Source organism: Coturnix japonica, chromosome Z (assembly GCF_054131305.1).
Source record: "Coturnix japonica strain WE chromosome Z, WE-NBRP24, whole genome shotgun sequence".
In the NCBI taxonomy this organism is placed as follows: Eukaryota; Metazoa; Chordata; class Aves; order Galliformes; family Phasianidae; genus Coturnix; species Coturnix japonica.
The window spans coordinates 51,919,156-51,924,922 of NC_140702.1; the positions used below are offsets into that span (position 1 = coordinate 51,919,156).

At 37.0% G+C, this 5,767-nt stretch overlaps 1 long non-coding RNA gene across 3 annotated transcripts; it reads right to left on the reverse strand.

Moving 5' to 3' along the window:
• Positions 1–1,085: 1,085 nt before the first annotated feature.
• On the reverse strand, positions 1,086–5,543 carry LOC146754044 (uncharacterized). 3 transcript variants are annotated; one of them, XR_014939602.1, is made up of 4 exons: positions 4,899–4,968; positions 3,956–4,024; positions 2,045–3,853; positions 1,086–1,846 (listed from the first exon to the last, which is right to left on the reverse strand). It is a non-coding gene; the product is annotated as an uncharacterized LOC146754044 (long non-coding RNA). The 3 variants fall into 3 exon arrangements; XR_014939601.1 differs by lacking the exon at positions 1,086–1,846 and having other exon boundaries at positions 1,856–2,316; positions 3,788–3,853; positions 4,899–5,543; XR_014939600.1 differs by lacking the exon at positions 1,086–1,846 and having other exon boundaries at positions 1,856–3,853; positions 4,899–5,543.
• Positions 5,544–5,767: the final 224 nt, after the last annotated feature.

Sequence of the window (5,767 nt, forward strand, 5' to 3'; positions counted from 1 at the left end):
CTCCTAAATTTCAACAAGTCCATTTATTGACCTAAAACAAATAGAAAAAAGCAAAATGAGGTGCAAACGCAACTGTAATATATCCATTGAACAATTTAACAATGTAGAGCAATACAAGAAACATAACGACATCTCTCACACTGTTACTCAATGTTTTACAGTCCAAGAGGCATCAAGAAAAAGTTTGCTTTTGTGACATTTTATAGCCGAACCAAGGTCAAAATTCTCAACTTCTGACAATAAAATATTACTACTGAACAGAGCATTTTTCTTCTCCCAGTACAAACTGCAAGGTTAAGAATTCTCAAGAGTCTGAACCACAAATAACGTTGCAAAGTATTTCTCAATATTCCATTTTGTCTGTCAGGGTACTGAGAAAGATGGAACACACCTTTGAACACTGCTTTGATTCAGCCCATTTGTTCTTTTACATCCATGACAATTATTCAGATATCTTCCAGACCCCTTTATATTTGCTAATAAACATGTATGGACTAGCAGACATTGCCCCCCGTAGTTAACTCAGACAAATGGCAACAGCTGCCCAATAGTATAAGAATGTGAGCACTTAAGACAAAGGTCTATTATAAGGCATTTGTTAGGCCTAATTTAGCCAAGGAAACGGTGTGGAGTTGCACCAGAAGAGGGTCAGGTTGGGTATTGGGAAAAGGTTCTTCACCAGAGGGCGGTAGACATGGAACAGCCCCAAGCAGCCAGAGTTCAAGGAACATTTGGAGAAAGCTCTCAGACATAGAATTGGAATTTTGGGTGGTCCTGAGTAGAGCCAGAGGTTGGAGTCAATGGTCCTTGAAGGTTCCTTCCAACTTAAGAGCATTCTTGGATTCTATTCTATAATTCTACACTTCTGAGCAGGTAACATCAAATCTTACTTAGGCAAGCTGATAAGACTGTGGAAGCACAGAAATGCACTGGAAACATCTCCAGAAAGGGGCAGACTCTTTTTCACTGCTTTCTCACTGCTCTTTTTCACTACACGATCTGTTGGAACAATCATGAGATCTAATTTCTAATAACATTTGAGCATGTACAATGTCACGGTTATACCAGAAATTTCATACCTGACAGTTTGTCTGACTTTATTCATTTCTTCCCTTGAAACCAAATCCGTTTTATTGATGATTACAAGATCAGCTAATGCAACCTGCCTATGCATTTGGAAAAAGAAAAAAGGAATACCTTGAACAAGCAGTTTTTTGTAAGGCAGAAGCAGAATGTCTCTCATAGCGCTGTAAAATTACTAGATTGTTAGTTAGTACAGGAAGGCAAACATTAACCAAACCATCAGCCAACTAAAACATCATGGAATGACTACAGTATTAGCTTCTTGAGGTGACTTGTGGCTTGTGCATTTCAGGAGACATAAGTAGCAGCAGCCAGTGACATGAAAGACAAGCCATGGCCACTGAAATGTTTACAAGCACAGCATGCTGAGGCTTTTTCACTGCTAGCAAAAATGTATAGCTAATGGTGAGGAGACTATACTGAAAACTGTTTTTGTAGCTGAAAGTTGAGCTTCTTTCAACCTGTTATTTGTACTCCATCTGTTGTAGTTTCCATGGAAAAAAAGAGGAGGCATTATTTTCAGATCAACCTACTTATTAGAAAATTCATATCTAAGCAGAATGATCAAATGAAGTACACAGTAAGTTTTGTTTTCTACCTTTGTTTAAAAGCAAGGGAGGGGAAAACCTTAGAAAAGAAAAAGAATCAATTTTGAATGATCTTCCGCACAGTGCAGTCACTGACTATGATTAAAAAAGTGGTTTTGATATCCATACCGAGATGCTTCATTGACAAGGCCTTCTCGCTTCTCCTGTCTCAAGTGCTAGACAATAATTAAAACAGATGGATTAAGCATGTTTAAAAAACGCTCAAATTAATTTGCATTTAAACTATGCCAAAATCATTTTACACAATGTATGATTTTCATTCATACCGCTTAAGTGACTACATTGTAAGGAACTATTTTTATGGCCAACTATCAATGAAAAAGCTAGAAATGAAAAACTATTTCTGCACTTACCAATCCTCACTGTTCTGTAGGTCTGTTCTTTCAGTACACTTTACTTAGATGCCTCTGTTACCTGACATTTTATTCTACTTCCAGGCAACTACATCATCTGTCAATCCGATCCAGTATGTAGTAGTCTGCCTCACTCTCTCACCCTGGGAATGAACCTATTGGTTCTTTTTTCATCTTCTTTCCATTCTATTGCAGTCTCCTCCAGATCATACAGCTCATGGACACCTTGGACTATCTCTTGATAAGATTTGCCTTGAATAGATACCAGTCCCCTACCAGAAAAATAACTGTTAGAGTATATAAACAAACCTTTAAAAACAAAATACTTACGGAGAAAAAAAGAAAAACAAAACAACTTTACAAGTACACAGAGCAGGGAAAAACCTCTGACAAATATGCAGAGGTTGATCAAAATAACAATGCAACAGAGTCATCTCTTGTAACAACCATTCTTACAATTAAGAATTATACTTCGCTATACTCTGCCTTCAGCTTCTTATTTGGACGGTAACCTGGAATATTTGTGCAAATTTAAATGTCATCTCCTACCATGCCACTTTGATTGTATGTATGATATATGTCTCTATGAAAGCCTCATCACCTGTCCAAGGTGATGTAAAATAGGCAAAAATGCTGAGTCTGTTCCCACTGAGTTCTCATGCTTAACACTTACACTGTCTTGAAACAGAATCTCTCAATAGCAGAGAAAGAACAAATATCTGTGTGGTGAAATGACTAGCAATGGAATTAACAATGGAATACTTTCAAAACTAAGTCCATTAACTCACATGCCAAACGTTGCACTAAAAGAGTTTTCATCACTTGAAAACTGTCTAAAATAGAATGTAAATATTACTCGGATCCCAAAGCTCAGTACAACAGAAGCATACTTCTAATCAGCAGTACAGCTAATGAGTACAACAGACAGCTTGAAGTGCATCAGCACTGCCGGCTTTATGCTGCTGTTGTTCTACTTGTCAAGAAATAAACCTTTCTTCCAGTGAAGTAGAAATAATTACCTTGCTGCCTGTGACACACATATGTTCTCAGGAAACAAATCACAGCACATTTGATTGTTTTCCTTAGACCTTGTCTAATCATACAATCGACTTTTTTATCATTTACTTAGCTTTGTGGTTTAAGGAAAATGAAAGTATATCCTCAAGCATCACCAACGTTCACCTCAGAACTATGCAATGAATCGTACACGGGGATGAATACACTTATGTGTAAATCACATCTTTAAAACTGCAGCCTGATGTAATCAAAAAATTTTAAGGGGACAATAGCTAGCATTGTGCTGCATTGTTACACTCAATTAAACTTCTGTTTATTATGCCAATAACTGTAATCATGGACAGAAACCTGTAACTACATCCCTAGATAAGGAGCCATCTAGGTGAAATATCCGGATGAGACCTTTCAGAGCAAAGGAGGGGAAAACAACATCACCTCCTTTCACTTATGTCCTGATCATTCATCCTGTCCCACTCATGTTTGGGACTGCAAGTCTCCCCTTTCACTACACAGCAAGTAGTACTGTGGTTTGCTTCTCTGTCAGCTACCTTGAGTGGTCTCATTGGCTGGCAGGTATTTAAGTGTCTCTACATGGATCAATGACAAACTGATGTTCTCTCTTTTGTCTGCTCTTTGACCTGTATGTGGCTGACAATACACTGCAGTTTCTTTCCATTTAAAAAGAGGGAAAGCACAAAACAAAGAGGTTGGAAGTTTCAGGCAAACCTTCAGTCTTATGACATCCATGGTACATCCAGTCCTATCTTTCACATTCTTTTCCCACAGAAGATTCTACAAAGAGGAAAAATGTTTTCACAAACAGAACAGCCTAAGATGATTTTCTACAAAAGGACACAATGATTTCGCACTTGACTGCGATGTATTCATATTTACCTGTATAAAGAGATTAAGGTTTTCTTCCTTAATATTTCCTAGGACTTCAAGTGTTACTGTCACTATGTCCTGTAAATGGAAAGACACACAAGACAGACAAGATAGATGCTTAAAAGCAGCATTTAGCACACAACTGCTTATACTCTAAAGGAGTGACAGGCCAGACCCTTTCCCCTTCAATTATTTATTAAAAATCAAAACCACAAAACAGACAAAATACTGTATTTTCTCTCTAAATAAAACACAATCAGGAAGATAAAAATGCAATTTAAACTGTAATATGCAAGGATTGTTTTATTGCACAGAGCAAGAGAGAAGATTCTACCCTGACATAAATAAAAGCTGGGTTACATATCTGGAAAAACAAAGCATTTCACATTCCTAACCTTCTAGCACACATGCGATTGTAGGTATTATATCAAATTTATAGGAAAACCTAATTCACTGTTACAGGTTGATCTGTTGATTTTCTGTGTAAAAACGAAGGGAAGCACTCACAGAATGTGTCTCTCTAACACCTTAATTAATGCAAAGTTGTGAACAGCAACTCCCCAATATCTACAAACACTGACATCATTTCGACCTACGGGATAAATATCAGGTGTAAGTATAGGGCTCAATTCTCAAATCTCAATTGCTCAATAAGGACAAATATTGAAAAGAATAGTATTACTTGTCTGTTGTAGTAATGCTCTCCATGTACAAGAACACTGTTTCCAACAATAGAACTCTTAAACCATATTTGAAAGCAGAACTCAGTATATACATTTACTATCTATCTCTATCAAAGTACATGGCATTCAGTGTAATATTCCAGAGATCTTAAACATACTATTCTCTACCTGAAACCTTCTGAAAAAATAAGATGATTAGTATGCCATGGTTGCAGTTATCCTGAACTATCTTCTAACAGCGAGACTAAAGCAGTGCTTGTTGTAATTACCTTGTCGAGATGTGCATCTGTTGTCTTCATACTCTCCAATTTTTTCTGCAAGCTGTAAACAAGCAGATGTTGCATTTGCACTGGATGGATGCAGTGTCATTATCTCAAACAAGATCTACACAAACTCTTCAGTACTGCAGACCAAAACTAAAGTGCTGTTATCAAAGTAATTTTCAACTGTTAATTCAGCTTTAATCTCAGAATAGTTATGTTTAATTATGTTTGTTTGATCTTTCAAATCATCTGTGATAGGAAGTCTGCCACAGCTTAACTGCTGGAATTCCACTGTCAATTCTCTAATTTGACTATAGTAATGTACAGAACAATTACGGATTTCCTTTCTAGATTAGGAAAAAAATTCTGACCTAAGAGTGATAAAGCAAGGAGTGACCTATTGGATGGTCATTTCTGGTTGGATTCAAGCTGTCCTTGGGCCAAGAGAGTCTGTTATGGTTAGAAACGCTTTGTTCTAACTCAGCTGTCAGTGTCTTACAAGAAAGACTTAGGAGACCCATTTTCACAACAAGGCTAGTACGACCTACTAACTTTTAACCATCATAGAGTAAGTCGCCATGGACTTCTATCTACATTTTACACTCTTACATCTTTATAAAACAAAAAGTAACTTCTGACATCTGTGGGATGATTTGTTGGGCATCACTTTTTGAAACTATGTTAGGAAGTAAAAAAGGAACAAAGCCATTGCTTCTAAGAGTAAAATGTGCAGTATAAAATGAAGTGAAATACTATACACCACTTTCTACTTAACTCATTCCCAAAGCTAATTCCCACTGCACACTGTGCAGTGTTTGCTAATTTAAAGCTGAGCCTCTTAGTCATAAAAGAACCAGAGGACATAACGGATCCAG